This window comes from Symphalangus syndactylus, chromosome 3 (genome assembly GCF_028878055.3).
Source record: "Symphalangus syndactylus isolate Jambi chromosome 3, NHGRI_mSymSyn1-v2.1_pri, whole genome shotgun sequence".
Classification (NCBI taxonomy): domain Eukaryota; kingdom Metazoa; phylum Chordata; class Mammalia; order Primates; family Hylobatidae; genus Symphalangus; species Symphalangus syndactylus.
Window position 1 is genome coordinate 132425619 of NC_072425.2, and position 18329 is coordinate 132443947.

General features: G+C 39.3%; 1 protein-coding gene across 6 annotated transcripts in view; it reads right to left on the minus strand.

Annotated features, from left to right (window-relative positions):
• The window catches only part of CADM1 (cell adhesion molecule 1), a 333594-nt gene that overhangs the window by 250083 nt on the left and 65182 nt on the right, over positions 1 to 18329 (minus strand). The window lies entirely within an intron of this gene.

An 18329-nucleotide genomic window follows, 5' to 3' on the forward strand; every position in this document is an offset into this window, starting at 1 on the left:
AAAATGCAAACATTTTCTTCCATTTGGGCAAACATTGGCACAGGAAACTTTCTTTCCAATGTTAACAGCAGGGAGCTTAAATAAAAGTTCAGTTTCTAGAAGGGTGGGGGAGAGAAAAAGCTAATTCTAAAAATATGTCATCAGCAGCATGCCATTGCCAGAGAAAATTGTACATGTTTCCCTCAAGCACAGTTCACTCAAATGAACTTGACAGCTTTGGAGATCACTTAAAAGAAAGGAAATTTGTTGCATGAGGCCTGCCAGATATAAAAGGAATCACGTCTCAACAGATAAGACTTGATAGATTCCCATCTTAAATATTTCGGTACGATGATTACATAAACTCAAAATTAGGGCTTTGTCACAGATCCGCACACAGGCTTATGCCCTAAGGGTATGCTTCCAGCCCATTCATGGGACTTGTCCTTGAATCTGGCAATTAACTTTAAAATCTTGCTACTGTCATTAGGTCCCCAGAAAATAAATTAAAGGACATCTGAGCAAACAAGTAAAATTACGCAGCTGAACTTAAAATCAGCAGCTTTCTTCTTGTCCACAGGTGTGTCCAGGCAAGATAAACGATTTTAACTGGGTTACAAATTACAGGTGTCAGTGCCTTCTCTCAAATCCACCAAATGCTGGAAAATGCTGCTCTCAGGCAGACTATTTCCTAAAAGGGGACTATTCAGGATAGTTTTCCATTTAAACATAATACTCAAGTTGCTGAAAAAATACTGTAAAAATCAGGTGTGAATATGTTCGTTTGACCCGAAGCTGCAGCTCTCAAACATCTGATTAAAAGGAAAAACAGGCAGGCATTACAACTCCCCAGAAAGCCACAAAAATAAAGGGCTCCATCTTCAAGATGATCTCCAATTACAACACTATGCTGGTTTGAAGAAATGCCTGATGCAGCGGTGAGCTGTAACATACCAATCAGAAAGCTTTCCCATCTCAACAGGGACAACGTGCCCACTAAACTATCAAGTCAGTTGTAGAAGCTGAACACATCTATTTGTTTTCTCATCCTCTTAGCCATAACCTACATTTCTGGATCCTGGTCTAAATTGAATAGACCCTTTTGCAAGTGCAACTCTTTGGAACAGCACAGATAGTTCACTGTGCCCTTTGAAAAGATAAGAGAAAAACTATAAGCTGATCTTTAACATTAAATATTTAATGTGTTTTTAACATATCAGTCCTTTAGATTTAATTCTAGACTTAATGCACCTGTCCAGAAACTGATCGCTATGATTTTATTGAAACTGTACATTTTTCTGACACTCAGAAACGGAAGATTTTCAAGATTCTGTTTGTCAGAAAACCCCAAGCAAAGTTCAGTTTAACTGTTTTTAAAATATATACTTGGAAAACACTTTCTCCTACAACAAAAAATGAAAAGTCACTAAACACAGTAAAATATAAACCTAGAAAATGCTACAGTCTGGTTTTTTTAATGTTTGTGCATTTTTAGTAGAGCAAAGACAAAAGTCTAGGCCTTAGTGCCAACTGGATAAGATTTAAATGAGTTTTGATTTACGTACCCATCAACCTTCAACATTCGAGTGAACACCTGAGGAGGAGGACAATTGTAATGTTAGTTTGATGCCGGAAATCCTACATTTCCATTAAGTGACAAAATCACAGAACATGCATACATGATGTGACCGTATTTACAAACCACAGTAATTTTGTTGAGTTTCCCCCCTCCAGAAAGATAATCCTCAACTGAGTGCTTTTAACATTCATCTCTATGGATTGTACTTGCCCCAGGATAAACTTAAAACACCCATTACTTAACAAGGAGAAATGGAAAAGAACCATTTAGACCTAACAAAACCCAGAACTAACTTTCTCCTTACTATGCATGGTGACAGAGAAGTCTGCAAAGAAGAGGGCACATAATTTACATTAATACATTATAAGCATTTCCAGGAGGGACAACAATTTTAAAAATACACTGTAATCTATCCCCCCATCTTTTTTAAATTTGAAAGAGAATATGCTTTCTTTATCCTTGCACCACAGTCCTTATTTTATCAAGCGTCTGATGGTAACCCCACTTTGAACCTTATTAGCTAATATTGATTTAAGTAGAGGGGAACTCCTGAAGTTTTTACTCATCTGAAATGCAGAACACATACATGTTTTACCAAAAGGTTTACTATGCATATTAATCTTTTATGCATTTTATTTCTCCAAGCGTGAAAAGAAACAAGTTGAAGTAATAGAGGTTGCCAGGTGTTGGTGGCACCCATTCCACTGTAATGACAGCCATGACTTAAGGTTTTGTCTCGCTCTACTCTTCCTATGAATTGCAAATCTTCAGGTTGCCACAGCAACTCTATATACTGACAGGTAAGCTTCAGGAAGCATCCTGGTCATCGTTTCCATCTTGTTTGCTCTGCCTCATAGCACTTCAAACTCCCTGTTGAATGGGAGTACCAGGGGATGGTTCCCCTTATTCTAGTGCACTGTCCAGTTGCAGCAATTAATCATTCCTGCTTCTTGAGCTGACATATCGAGGTGGGGAAACGACATCCTAAATGAGCAGAGCTGATTACCTGGGAAAGCAATTCTTCAAGATAGCACAGCTAACTAATAGCTCCATCTGCTACACATAAACACATTCCAAAGCCCCAGAAGTAATGTCAGAATACAGCTAACAGAGTTGGGTCCTGTATGCCAGATTTCTGTGTGTCATCACAGGTCTCTGACAAGCACAGAAAGTACTTGAACTTTTCTTCATCTCTAGGATAACGGGTGCTATATCACGTTAGGATCACAGGCCACCCAGAGAGGATATTTTGGTAGAATTCTCAGTTTGACCTTGTTTTTAATGTAGTGAAATTAGACTTCCATATGAAGCTACATATACTATACATAAAGAAGTAGTAAGACAAACCTGTAGGAAAACACATTTTTTCTTTTTTTGTTGTTTTGTTTTTTGGGTTTTTTTGAGATGGAGTCTCACACTGTCTCCCAGGCTGGAGTGCAGTGGCAAGATCTCTGTTGACTGCAACCTCTGCCTCCTAGGTTCAACGATTCTCCAGCCTCAGCCTCCCAAGTATCTGGGATTACAGACGTGCACCACCATGCCTGGCTAATTTTTGTATTCTTGTACAGAGGGGGTTTCAACATGTTGGCCAGGCTCGTTTTGAACTCCTTACCTCAAATGATCTGCCCGCCTCCGCCTCCCAAAGTGCTGGGATTTCAGGCATGAGCTACCACGCCCAGCCAGAAAACACACTTTTCTAACATACAAACAACAACAACAACAAAACCTATGATCCAGTAAGGATAAGAAGATTTTCTATTCCCATCAAAATATGCATCAGTATATAGTATAAAAGACGTGCAGCTTGTTTTAATGTGACTAGACAAAAAGAGAACCATTAAAGATCATGACAATGCACCCCGGTTCTATAAATTAAACAAACTTAAGAAGACTGTGGTTAGAATTCAATAAGCTCAGCAGATAAAGACAATTTGGCTACAAGAAACAGGGCCATACTAAGCTATTATTATAGATGAAACTATAAATGGCTCCCTGAATGTTTTTAAAAATCTAAATAACTGGCTGCTTAAGTCACCACTACAGACTCTGTCTGCTCTTTTATTAATAAGTCTTTGATAATATAAATCAAACTCTAACATCTCAATGTTGGGTGCTTAAGGAGGCTGCAAGTTTCTATTTTCCTAACCAAAGTATTGGCATTTTACAGTAGCAGCATTTAACACTGCTTCTGTATCAAATGAGAACAGGCTCCAGTTCTTTCCACATTAGCTGTGATTTTAATAACATGCCAAGCCAAACAGGCTAGCGTAATAAGTTTCATTGCACCCACTTCAACAACAGATAAGCACCTCATTTTCATACAGTTTCCACTTGTTGCTAGGTAACCACATCGCAACGAGACATCTCTAGGCATTATGCAGAATGCATCCTCTTCACCCAAATTTAATGTGCTTTGGGCATTAAATACTGTTATTTTAACCATACCTATCACTCAAACAGTTTAAGCTTTGGGTTACATTGCAACATAGGTTTATGGGATTGTTGCTTCTGAGGGGATTTTGATGTATGGAGTTTCTGAAAGATAAGCCACAATAATATGTACCTCTCTTCCAAACCCACTGCATTATCCAATGAATTAATAGCTTGACACTTCATAGAAAGACAAAGTAAACCCTCTCAAAAGATGTCCACGCTATGCCCTCTTAACAGTAGACAATGTCAATTAAAAACTTCCTTACTGCTTTACGTGACCATGAAGGGAACTTTGTAAGCAGGGGTCTGTGTGGAGTTGGCCTTCACCTGCGGGCTTCAAACAGAAACCCTTTAACTAGGCGCATCTAGGCCAAAGCGGGAACCCCATCTGTCAGCCAAACAAACTAGCTTTCTGCTGGAGGAAGGGAAAGCTCTGCGGGAACAGATGCAGCCCGACCTAAGACACTGAAGGACTCAGGCGACAAGGAGGCAGGAGGGCTACCTGCAGGAAAGGCAGCAGACACTGACATTTTAAAAAGAAAATAAATCTTAGCAGCAGCACTAGGCATCTCCCAAACATGAATTTTCTTTTGAGCTTCAGGAATATTTTATCCTACATGATTAGTGGATGCTAGAAAAATGTGGGTTAAAATGATCTCTCTCACAGATGATATAAAATTGAAGAAACTAATTACAATTAGTAGTAGTAACAAGACACAGGACCAGACTCTGACCCCCGGCCCCTTCTTCACCCAGACTTTTGATTTCGGTCACTTCCACGTCACCCAGAGTAGGGCTACCCCATCTCTTCAGAGGGTAGGGGAAGTGGGGTGCACACTGTAGCTTGACCACTGGCCTTAACTAAGTCTTAGCCTGTAAAGAGAGCCTTTACCCTTTCATTTTCACCCCTGTGCTCTGAGAAGCAGGAGTTCAAAGGATTTTGCCTCCAGATCCTCTTGTAGGTGTATTTAGCGCAGAAGCACCTGTGGCTGGAGAATCGCCCTTTACTCTCTTTCCGCTAGGACAAGGTCACTGCATCCTCTGCTGCACAAGTTGAGTTTCATCGATAATACTCTCTTCTTCACCCACCCTCCCCTGCTTCCCCCTTTACCCCCTCTGGGCCCCTCCACAGCTTGGATGGTTTAGCTCATTTTGGTTCTTTTTAAAATTTGGATAATTTCCGTTAAAATGACAGGACTGGGTCTCTGCCATTCACAGGGATGAACAAAGATGAAGCAGGAAGAGGCAGGTGATGGGTAAGACAAGAGCCAGGGACAGGTTGCTGTGTTTCCTGGCATGTATATTAACAACTTTCACTTAATCTGTTCTAAAACTCCATGAAAGGTGCAGATAGGAATGCCACAGGAATATAGGAGGATATAATGAAACGATCTTTAGTTTTGTTCCATAGGAGAACATTACTTGGTTCAACTCTGTTCATTAAAGAAAGCAAAAACCTAGTTCCCGAAGGAAAGTTTAAAATGACCAGCAGCCAAGCATAGCAGATATAAATTAAAATTTAAAATGTGCACCCTCTATGGCCCAGCAATGCCATTTCTGGGTGTGTATCCTAAGGAAACTCTCACACATGTGCACATGGAGACACACAGAAGAATCTTCACTGAAGAACAGTTTACATGAGGAAAAATCTTCAAACAACCCATATGTCTATCAATTGGGGAATAGCTAAATAAACAGAGGTATATGTGTGCTGAAGAAAAAACAAGGCAGCATTTAAATGGAACAAGCAAAATCAGCACGTAGCAACATGGCCAGGCTTCTAGAACACTGCTGGCTGAAGACAGCAGGTGTAGAATGATGAGGACAGAATGATACTACGTACGCTGTCCCATAGGGTTTCTATGGATTTTACGTTTATGCCTCTATCTAGAAGGAGAGATGATAGATAGATGGATAGATGATAGACGACAGATAAGATGACAGATGTGGGGGCAAATATAGAAGAATACAGAAGTTAGCAAACATGGATAAGGGGTCATCAGTGGAGACTTTAGCATTATCTAAACCATTTTGTAAAGGGGAATATATTCATGTATTAATCGACAGAAAAAGAAAATATATTAATAATGAAGTACAATGTAATTAAAGGGCCAGGCACGGTGGCTCACACCTGTAATCCCAGCACTTTGGGAGGCCTAGGAGGATGGATCACAAGGTCAGGAGATCAAGACCAACCTGGCTAACACGTGAAACCCCATCTCTACTAAAAATACAAAAACTTAACCAGGCGTGGTGGCACATGCCTGCAGTCCCAGCTACTTGAGAGGCTAAGGTAAGAGAATCCTTAAGCCCAGGAGGTGGAGCTTGCAGTGAATCAAGATCATGCCACTGCACTCCAGCCTGGGCGACAGAGAGAGACTCCGTCTCAAAAAAACAAAAACAAAAACAAAAACAAAAAAAACCCAACAAGAATGTAATTAAAGGGGATGTCCAGAACTAAAGAAAATATGTCTGAGTCGTCCAAATTTTAGCAAAGCGTTAGTAGATAAACCTGTTCTACCTCCTCCGAAAGAGTTAATTTTGAAAAGCATTGCAAAGACAAAGGTACAAATATTTATGAAAAAATATTATCACTAGATTGTAATCTTATATAAGTTTAAAATATCTAGACATTTCTGGGTTCCTATCTAGACATTTATGGGTTCCTTTAGAAAAAAGTCAACTTTACCAATGTAACTACCCTACTATCATGTGGCAATACATCCACTAAATGGAAAAATAATAATGAAATCATAATTTCTTTAATGACTTCAGGATAATTGGCCATGGGAGGAAATATATAAATGGGACTCATTTATATAAAAGAGAATTCATTAAGAAAGGCAAGAGTCCTTGCATCTGGTGAATTTTTTTTAAGAGTTTGGAATGATGCCTAGAAGTCATCAGATTGGTTGCTCATGAACCCCCATCTGTCATAGCTTGCATCTAAACTATATATAGCTCTTATTCCCCAAATCAATATGTTGTGTTCATGTAATCTAGCATCCAGTCTAGAAGCCTTGCAATTGTCTATAAGCTCCTCAATTCTTATTTTCACTATTCCTTGCCTTGTTATAATTCTTAATATACCACTGACAGAATGTAGAGATATCATTTTAAAGGTTTCACTCACTAAAGCTTAGCTACAGAGAAAAAAAACTAGCAGTGTGTGTATGTGTGTGTACGTGTGTGCACATATGAGCAGACTAGAAAATCCAGAAAGGATAAAATTATAAAACATCATACTACATTGCAATAAAAAGGTTACTGCCTCAAAGGATTTCACAGGAAAATATTTTGGACAAGACAGTTTCAGTAACATCTCACGTTATGAGGCCCAGTACCTGGCAAGCCCAACTCTCCAGAGTGCCAGAGAACCTACAAGGGAGTATCTGAGACACTCAAATGTCATGGTTCTACGTAAGTGCTACTGAAGTCATGGGAAAGGATGACGAGCTGTCACCATTTACTCTATTAACATACTTTTCACACACTTCTAATAATCTTGGTTACCTTGATTTCCAAACTACAATAAAATCAAAACAAATTTTTAAAAAAAGGGAAAAAGCAGAGAGCAAAGAAACAGAAAAAAATGATTTATTAAAAATTGCTGAGAACTAAAAAAAAAATAGCATTATCTGAATGTAGAATGAACAAAACAACAAACCCATATAATAGTCTATATGCAACACATATTATTATTCTAAAAGATCCTGGCTGGGTGTGGTGGCTCACGCCTGTAATCCCAGCACTATGGGAGGCCGAGGCGGGTGGATCACCTGAGGTCAGGAGCTCGAGACCAGCCTGAACAACACAGTGAAACCCCATCTCTACTACAAAAATACAAAAAATTAGCTGGGCATGGTGGTGGGCACCTGTAATCCCAGCTACTCAGGAGGCTGAGGCAGGAGAATTGCTTGAGTCTGGGAAGCGGAGGTTGAGTCGAGATGGTGCCATTGCGCTCCAGCCTGGGCACAAGAGCAGAAAAAAAAAAAAAAATAGAAGCCAAAGTCATTTATTTAAGTAACACTGAAATCAAACATTGGTTTTCAAAGGCAGAGAATTGTGTATTATATTTTAGAATAATTTTCTTCAAACAGCATGCACTAAGTTTGTTGAGCTCTACTGAGCTAACAATGCCATGAGGTTACAAAAAATAATTAAAAATTAGAAGTAGATAACGTGATTTTAGGTGGTCCTAGTAATAATAGTGTCCAAAGCAGGGATGTCCATGAGAAAAGTCAAGTGTGGTTTGTTCCCTGCTTACTTCCCCCACACCCAGAGCAGTGTCTGGCATGCACTCTTGAAAGGATGAGTGTTACAAATGAGATGAGGGCGTGAGGGGGGAAGAAATTTATGTATCAGCAAACTGGAAAAAGAAATGAACCCAGGATTTCTCCACATTCTACAATCCTATAGTGCAAATTAAATGTCAAAAAAAAAAATTCATTACCTAATAGGGTAACCTTTGGAAAAATAACTTGTAAGGAACCCCACAAATGAAACATTATGAAAAGAAGGTAATGTCAAGTAAATTTAGAATGAGGAGAAGATACAAAAAAGTAATGTCTTCAAATGCATGACTTATTCATAAGGCTCTACAGCTTCCACAACTTCTCTCTTCACTTTGTCATTCTCCTCCGGCCATTTCCCTCCAGCTAAAGGTGGAGGAAGTATCCTATAGCGATAGCTAACACTGGGCGTTTAAAGATCCTGACAATCTTTACTTAAGATTTACCTCAAAACTTCGTTTGTTACTTTGAAAGGTTTTCTTCCTATAATGTGTTTCAAAAATAAATTCCACCAAGATTAAATCACATCTTCTTCAATTATAAACCTATCAAGCTTGGAGAATTAGCCTTAAGCTGCCAACATCAAAGCAAAAGAGTCCTGCCTTAGTGAGAACCAGCTACCTGATTTATAGCTCTGTCCACTGCATTCAGAATCAGGCTAAGTAAAAAACAAAGGGGTTATCAAATTTCAGTAATTAATATGAGTAAACATGAGTTGAGCTAACAAAAGCAATTACTTGGAGTTTTAGTACTATTATCTCAACATTTCATGTTTTGCCTTTTTCATTGGAAAGCAGAGATTAAAAATGAATGCCGCAGGACCAGAGATTTGGTCATTTCATTCAAAAGTTACCATCCACCTGCATAGCACGGTTGACAGCTAATTTAATACTCTCCTCTAGATAAAATAAATTACTCTGACTTAGTTTATAAAGAATAAAAGACTCTCTAGTATTTTAACTCATTTTCAATATGAGAAAAATCATTTAAATTTTCTGAATTAAAATCAACAGAGAAGGTAGGAGGCAGCAAATGCTTGTTTCCGATGTTGTCTTTACATTTTGCTGATATTGCTGGAAATATTTTAGTTTGATATTATCTTCTGGCTTGGAACTGCTTCTTTTTGCACTTCTTATTAGAGTTGCAACTGAGTACTTTCACCACCTTAATTACATTAAAAGGAGAAAAAAGGGTAAGAACTACAATGTCCTTCCTAAATGGCACAAAAAAGTACCAGAAAAACTGGAAAATACATTGACAACTACTGTAAAATATATGCAAAGTTTAATTTTCAAGACGCAAAATAAGGATTATTTCGTGTTATTTAATGTCAGTATAAAATGTCATTTATATGGTCTCATAACTGTATTATCCTTATCTTCTTCTTAACAGCCCATACCCAGTCCATCACCAAGCTTGTAGATTTAACCTCCTAAATAACACTTTTCAATTCCACCTACCTCTCCATGCCTATGCTCAAACCCACCACCACCCTAATACAAGCCACTGCCACCTCTTGTCCAGACAGTAGTTCTTTGTACCTGTCTGCAGCGACTCAAGCCCTTCTACAAGGTAATCACAGTGTTTTTTTTCCAGAAAACATCTAGGGTAATGTTACCCCTCATGAACTGCTTCAGACCCTCAAAGGCTTCTTATAACTCTTAGAATAAGGCCCCCAGTCCTTCACACAACCTGCAGGGCTTTAAGCAGTCTGAACCTTCCTACCTCTTCTCTCCTCTCTGCCCCAGCTCTCTGACTCCAGCCAATGGCTTTCTTTGAATTCCTTTAAGCCACCCTGTTCCCTCTGGAAAGCTCTTCCTATCTTTTTTAACCTGGTCACACCAGCCCTTCAGATCTCAGCTCAATCTTCACTTCCTCCACGAAGCCCTCCCTGGCCTACCTGATCAGATCAAATGCTTTTGGTACATGATTTCATTGTACCATGGGCTTCTCCATGACACTTGTATCATTTACAATTTACATTTGTGTGACTGTTCGGTTAATAAATATTATACTATATATATATATGTATAACCATACATACAATATATATAATACCATATTTTGAGACAGAGTCTTGCTCTGTCACCAGGCAGGAGTGCAGTGGCGCTATCTGAGCTCACTGCAACCTCTGCCCCTCCTGGGTTTAAGTGATTCTCCCACCTCAGCCTCCCTAGTAGCTGGGACTAAAGGTGCACACCACCACACCTGGCTAATTTTTGTATTTTTAGTAGAGATGGGGTTTCACCATGTTGGCCAGGATGGTCTCGATCTCCTGACCTCATGATCTGCCTGCCTAGGCCTCCCAAAGTGCTGGGATTACAGGCGTGAGCCACTGCACCCGGCCCTAAATATATTTAATAACTGATCCTTGACCACAAGGAGCATGAGGGCCAAGTCTGCTTTCGCTCACCATTGTCCCTTTCTCCCCACCCCTCAAGTCTTTCCCTCCCCAACGCCCAGCATCTAGCACATACTAAATAAATAAAAATCTCTTGAATTAATGAACTTATGCATTATAATTATCCACGTGGAATCAGCATTCCTTAGCGTACTATGAGGTCAAGGATTCTCCCTTTTGCCCACTTGGCATCTCAGCATCTAGCCTACAGCCTGGCTGTAGACTGCTGATCAGTGTTTAGTGAACACCTAAGAATAATAAACAGATTTTTTTAAAATATAAAAATAGTAGCTCTGCCCATCACTTGGAATGATTAAGAATTTCAATATTTGTATTGCTCAGGAGAATCAATTACCCAAACTTCTTGCACGGTTGTTATATGAGAAGGGATTTGTTGAAATGGTGGTTCTGATAGCCTAAGGGTATTACACATCCACCTACTTAAAAATGCTCCCTTTAGACAAATGCAACATACCCAGCATGACAAACGAAAATCTGTCCACACAAATTTGTATTTAAACAAGAGTCTATCTACTTCGAAAGAAAAAGAAATTAACTTTTATGCACTTGAGAGTTTGGTTTCCTCTCTTGGATTCACAGAGCACAGTTACTCAAATGATCAAGGCCTATCTTCCTAGTCACAACCAGGTGAACAAAAGGAATGCTCGTATTTAAATAGCATTCCAAATCATGGTTACCAACATCCAACTTGTCAAGTTCAAGATCCCTTTAATAGATGTGTAAGTCACAAAGTCTTATAATACAGCCACACAGCTGTTTGGAGTTTTGGTGGTGGGGGAAGACACAGACCACCCCCACCCAAACATCACACACACACACTATGAGACTTCCTCTGCTGATTGTTGTGCAGTGACTTTTCTTCTTCTTCTTCTTCTACAAAGCCATGCAGATAATATTTCAACAATAACCACACATTTCTCCCTGTGGTATAGACACATACAAAATGCATTAGGAAAAATGCCAATAACTGAAATGCTTTTCTCAGTAGCTCTATTCAAGTGAGTGTCTCACAGGTGCCACAGAAGTGCACAGCTTTCTGAATTTGGTTCCAAAGGGAGCTCAAAGTCAATAAGCGTCCTCAGCTATCATCCAGCATGACTAAATCACTCCAAGGGCAAACCTTTTTGAGTTATGTGACCATTTCTTTCACAGAGTTTTACCGAAAACGGCATGCCATAAACCTATTTAATTCAAGGTAACCCAAGCTGCTGGATGAAAAGGAGCCCAAGAAATGAACAGAAGGAAGCAAACGCACATGTTTTGAGTTACACAGGATCCTCAATCACATACAGAAATGAGCACAAACAGACCAAGAAGGTTCCCAGGACCTATAAAGTATCACTCCAGATATAATCCCCACTTCCCATTATTTGAATAAACTTGCCATTATGTCGGGATTTCTGCCTTTTAAAGTGGAAGAGCTGAGGAAATTCTTTGCGAAAGAGTGTTACACTGTGCAAACACGTCGGCTGGTTCAATGATGTTCAGAGGACATTTTAGGATGCCTTTTATGTTGTTCTCTTGTGAGCCTTGGACAGGAGGACAAGGGAATTCTCCACTCAGAAAATACTCAATTATTTTAATAGGATTACATTTTAGATTGACAATGTTTCAAATAGCCCCCTGAATTTATTAGCCTGCCAGCACTTCAAATAAGTAATTTTAATGCTAAGATCTTGTAAGTTTAAGTAAATGATTGGCAATAAGTCAAAAAAATTTCCTCTAGTCTTCTGAAACATGACGCTCTGGCCATCAAGTGGAAGCTCATGAGCTTCATGAGCTCAGTAGTAAGGACTTTCACACTGGCTTCCCCATGTCTATGACTTGCCACATTTTTAACTGCATGAGTTTCTCTGATCTTTTATTTTTTTATCACTCCTCTTTGGTTCCCAAAAGCATATTCTGGCTTGATAAGACATAGGTTGATTACAAGACCCAACTGAAACTCTAATGAAGGTATCATACTCTTTTGTCCCTAATGCTTTAATACTACTTCACCCCACCCCTCCCTCCCTTTTACTACAGACAAAACAGTAATACGTATATAGGACCTATCATATGCAAGGCGCCAAGCTAAGTGCAGTTAATCAGCCAAATGACTTACATTGCCCTACGCCGACTACACGCCTCACAGCGTCAGAGAGCCTGGGTTGGAATCTAGGCTCTGCCATTTATTATGCTATCTTCAACAAGTTTCTTAACCCACCAGGACTGGTTTCTTTTATAAAACAGAGATGAGAACAGTTCTCACTTCATAGAAATCTTGTGAGGACTAAGGGAGATAATCGGGGTACAGCCCTTACCCCAGCGTCAGGGTGTGGCAGACATTCAGCAAGGACTTGGTCACCATCGGCCCTTCCTGTTGCTGGTTTTCACCTCTCCCCCTTGCCACTCTTCAGGCCACTGAGAATTCCTACCCCAGCCCCAAATAAAATGGAATGAACTATACTCTCTGTAGGAGTTTTCCTGGAGAGTTGAATTCTGACAATTGTATCAGTTCTCTGAGTATTTTTTTTTTTTTTGACAGAGTCTCACTCTGTCGCCCAGGCTAGAGTGCAATGGTGCAACCTTGGCTCAACACAACTTCTGCTTCCTGGGTTCAAGTGATTCTACTGCCTTAGCCTCCAGAGTAGCTGGGATTACAGGCGTGTACCACCACGCCCAGCTAATTTTAGTATTTTTAGTAGAGACAGGGTTTCTCCATGTTGGCCAAGCTGGTCTTGAACTCCTGACCTCAGGTGATCTGCCCACCTCTGCCTCCCAAAGTGGTGTGATTACAGCCATGAGCCACTGTGCCTGGCCCTCTTATGATTATTATAAATGTTTCACTTTCTCACACAGTTACTACCAAATTTAATTATGATATGGTAAAGCTTCCAATTAAGCAACAATATGGCTTAGAAAGCATAGACAGTAAAGGGTCTGGAACTGGGGTTGGCAAACTATGGCCTACAGGTCAAAGCCAGCCCAAAAGCTAGGAATGGTTTTCACATTTTTTAGTGCTTGATCAAAATCAAAAGAATATTTCATGACACATAAAAATTATATTAAATTCAAATTTTCAGTGTCCATAATAAAAGTTGTATTGGGGCTGGATGCGGTGGCTCACTCCTGTAATCCCAGCACTTTGGGAGGCCGAGGCAGGCAGATCACTTGAGGTCAGGAGTTCAAGACCAGCCTGACCAACATGGTGAAACCTCCTCTCTACTAAAAATACAAAAATTAGCTGGGCATGATGGCCGGTGCCTATAGTCCCAGCTACTCAGGAGTCTGAGGCAGAAGAAGCATTTGAATCTGGGAGGTGGAGGTTGCAGTGAGCCGAGATTGCACCACTGCACTCTAGCCTGGGCCACAGAGTGAGACTCGTCTCAAAAAATAAATAAAGTAAGTTGTACTGGAACAGAGCCAAGCTTTTATGTATTTCCTATGGCTGTTTTTGCATTACAACAACAGACTTGAGTGATTTTGCTAGAGACTACATGGCCTACAAGACCTAAAATATTTACTATCTGGCCCTTTGAAGAAAATGTTTGCCAGTATCTGGCCTAGATCAATGTTTTTTGGCTTGGAAAAAGCTTAGTACATGATGGTAAACATCTAAGAAACCTACAAAATCTCTGCAAAACTACACATGGTATTACTTGAGTATCTTTATAAGGACACTCTGCAAGAGAGCTTAGACTAACTTATACCATGGTGACAGGGGCTTTAACTGACAAAGATAACTACTGTTCTCCTGCATCTTACTCACTGACCCACTCCACCCTATTAAAATAAATTAGAATATATAAATACACACATACATACATATTCCCCACAGAAAGTAATACTCACTTTATGTGCAACATAGGACGTAAAGAAGCAAAAGGATCCCAAGTTCTCCATTTTTTTTCTAATGCTGGTATCCTTTATAGATTTTTATTTAAGTAAATATTTCTAGAGGTTTTTCCAAAAGTGTTCCTGAAAACACAATTCACCTTCTTGAGTTTCTTTGCTGCTCTGCCCTCAGATAATAATTGCAATTCTCATATTCAACTCCCCCTCCCCATTTACTGGATTTTGTTTTGGGGGGACCCACTTGACATTCTCTTCCTGACTCTCTGCTCTATGTTCCACATTCCCTTGTCATGAACTGTGATTCTTTTGTATGAAAATACAGCTGAGTTAATAATAATTACAACAAAATATGTGGTTAACTCTGTCCACTTAATTCTCAGTGGACAGGTTAGCTTCTCTCTCCCATGATTTGGCAATTTATGCACTTAGCTATCAGGAGAATCAACTAAGAGAATGAGGACAGACACATGCAAATTCATCCTCTGTTGTACCTCAGTGGTACGGTATGGGAGCTGTGCCTTCTATGTGTATAAGTTTCTGAAAGAGTGGGGCTTTGACATACTAATCTGCAATCTTCTTCCACTTGTAACATAGAGTCTGGAAGGCAGCAATAGTGTATTTAATTTTTGTTGAAAAAAGGCATCTTCCAGTGGTCAGTAAATAAATGAAAGCTGCTACAGAAGGTACTTAATCTGATTTGAACTCTGTTCATTTTACTGATGAAGCTGACAAAAGTAAAGTGAACAAAGTTTTGTGAAAAGCATTGGCAATACAGATGGGAAAGAACAACAGAATCCAAGGAATTCTTTTTGTAAGTGAGTAAAATGTCTGTTAGAGAAATCTGAGCAGCATCAAGAATTATATAGACTAATATACACAAAATCCAGCAGAGTAATCAGTTCTAAGAGAACTTACATGTTTGGATGAAATGTTTCTTCTCACTTAGAGATATTTCTACTACAAAAGATAAGGTAATGGTAAGAAACGCAAGACCTGCCCCAGAGGTGGAATAAAAAACTCTATCACATTACTGAATACATAATTCTGAGCTTGTTCAATCCTTTCTTGGTCTGAAAAGGAAAGACTTTTTCTTTTCCTGTTTTAGGGAGAAAACGGGGAAGAAAGCTGGGCCCAGATAGACAAGACATGAGTCCAATTCTCTCTGGACTTAAGAAACTAACACCATTTAAAATTACACTTCCAAACCACTTCAGCCAAAAACTGCCAGTTATTTCCCTCCGATTAATTTGGGATATTTCTACAAAAACAAATCAGCACAGGAAGACATTTTCTCACTATGGCATGCTATCCTAATCTCATCCAAAAGACGTTAGGTAACCAACGGCTTCACAGAAGCAGAAGAAACGGGAAGACACCAAAGCGATGGGCAAATCAACATCCCTTAAATTATCTTTTATCACAAAACATTTGACTCCCAAATCTTCACCAGACCAAAATTAAAATTCCAAAGTTGGACTACAGAGGAACTAAAAAAAGAACATGCTTCTTGCTGGTTTGCTTTTCTTCATGACCATTTTCCTACCACAGATTTTATTTATTATCATAAAAATGATACTTGTAACGGGAAGTTATGGTGTAGACTTTACACCCAGCTCATTATCAAGGCAGAGGAAAGAGGAGAATTTGAGGAAGTGTTTCTATTCTCAACCAAAAGAGGTACACATGTAATAGAGAAAGAACTACAAAATCAGGGAATCTCAGCTAACAATACGTAGCTTTAAGGCTCCACATGAAAGAAAACAGAACTCCAGGAGCACCGTGTAATGCCTGATTGCTGAGTGAATGTATTTTAGCATACTAGTTGTCACAGCAAGTCAGTGGGATTTGAAAGCACATTTCTGTTTTGACATCTGGCCCATAACAAAATTACTATTGATCTGTTGTGAGCTTCCAGCAAAACAGTATAACCTAGTCTCAGAACAAAGAGTCATCCACTAAATAACAGGCAATAATCATCCTATATTTGTGCCTTTAGTTCAAAATCACCACTTTGCTGGTGTTCTGCTTGGTCCATTTTGGGATAAGCATTCTATTCCTGAATAGGGTTTCCAGATCTTTTTTTATTTTTAATGAATCTTACCAGCCCAGGATTAATTCTGCCTTTCAGTAGCCTGGTGGCAGCAGCAGTATAATGCTGACATCTACCTTGTGCACACACTTCGGTTTGCTGCTGATTCTGGAAACTGACAGGACAAGCATTATTTTCCAACAGATGTTCTACAGGCAGTGGAAGGCAACGATGAAACAAATCAGACAGTCAGAGCTGTTCATGGAGCTTTGGGAAATGCAAAAAAAAATAGAAGAAAGAAAAACCACTGGCCTCGTGTCTAACTTATTTTCATAGCTCTAGAAAAATTTATAGGCAAGTGCCACTCACAAATGACACAGCTTTCATTAAAATGATCATTTAGAATTTTTAGTAGGCTACATTTTCTAATGATACTAATAAACTATTAGAGAACTTTTACATAATATGGTTTGATCCAAAAAAAAAAAAAAAAAAACAACAAGCTCCATTTATAGAATGCTTTAGTTGGATATTGACTATATGTTGTCCCGACTAGTACGTATCCACCTCATTTCAGGCCTTGGCCATATGCATCCTCAAATATATCACTGCCTCCTTTTCAGAACAAAGCTATATTATCCGAGAAGCTATCTGATGGTTTCTTTTGCCTGCATCAGTCAAAAAAAAGACAAACAATATAGATCAAGTGCATCTGCTCTCTAGACTGCATTGATTTGTTGCATGTGTGGTTAAATCCTGTCAAGCAATCTTAAAGGTGAAGCATTATCATCAGAGAACCCACTCTGGGAGGGGTGCACTGGGTCTTCTACTGCCACGCACAGCAGCTACAAAACTTCACCCAAACCAAAAGGACTTTTCAAACATGCAATCTGAGCCCCCAGACCTACTTCCAGCAAAGGGCTTTTAGTAAAACGATGTCATAAGTAAAGGCTAACCAAGTATCCATTATCACCAAAGAGAAAACTGGCCCAAAATGTAAAAGGATAAGTGGAGGCAAAGATAATATTATGGACATACAGAAGAAACTCTTGTTCCTAAAGGTTTTGTGTCATGGCATTTCAAGAAGAGCCTAGATAGGTGTCCATCTCAGATGGTTTGGGTATAGTCTTGACTGCAGGGAGGAGGTATACTAGCTATCCCACCCTGTTTTAGCAACTGTTTTATTACTTCAAATATCTTTGCCTCCTAGTTCCTCTATCCTGCCTTTGTTGGCCCATGAATCACCAACTTGCATAGATGAGTACACTGAAGCATTGCAAGTATTTTCTCGTGGCCTCAAAGGATGTGTTCTGTTGACAGACTGCAGCTGAAAAGGACCAATTACTTAACTAATGTTTTGCAGATATGTCCACATGCTGACCACAGCAATATTAAAGGCATAAATTATTATGCAAAGTCATGAATGTACATCCATTTCAGAGTTATCTACGGGAAATTGTCAGGTCGACTTTAGTGACAAAGCACAGCCAAGTGGTGTTTTGAGAGAGAGAATCCATAACACTCCAGTAGCACAGAAGGTCTTTTAATAATATCTGCACTGAGAACATGAACAATTGCTCAGTTTTCCTGGTTTATTTTTTCCCATCAAAACATTGGAGTAGGGCTCAGAATTTCTAAAGTAAATCAGACTTTTAATAAATTCTGTTATGCCTTTATTATATGCTAATAAATTTCTTTTTAAAATCTGTTCCCTGAATTAACAGCTCCATAAATTCAGCTCTACAAGTGGCAGAAACC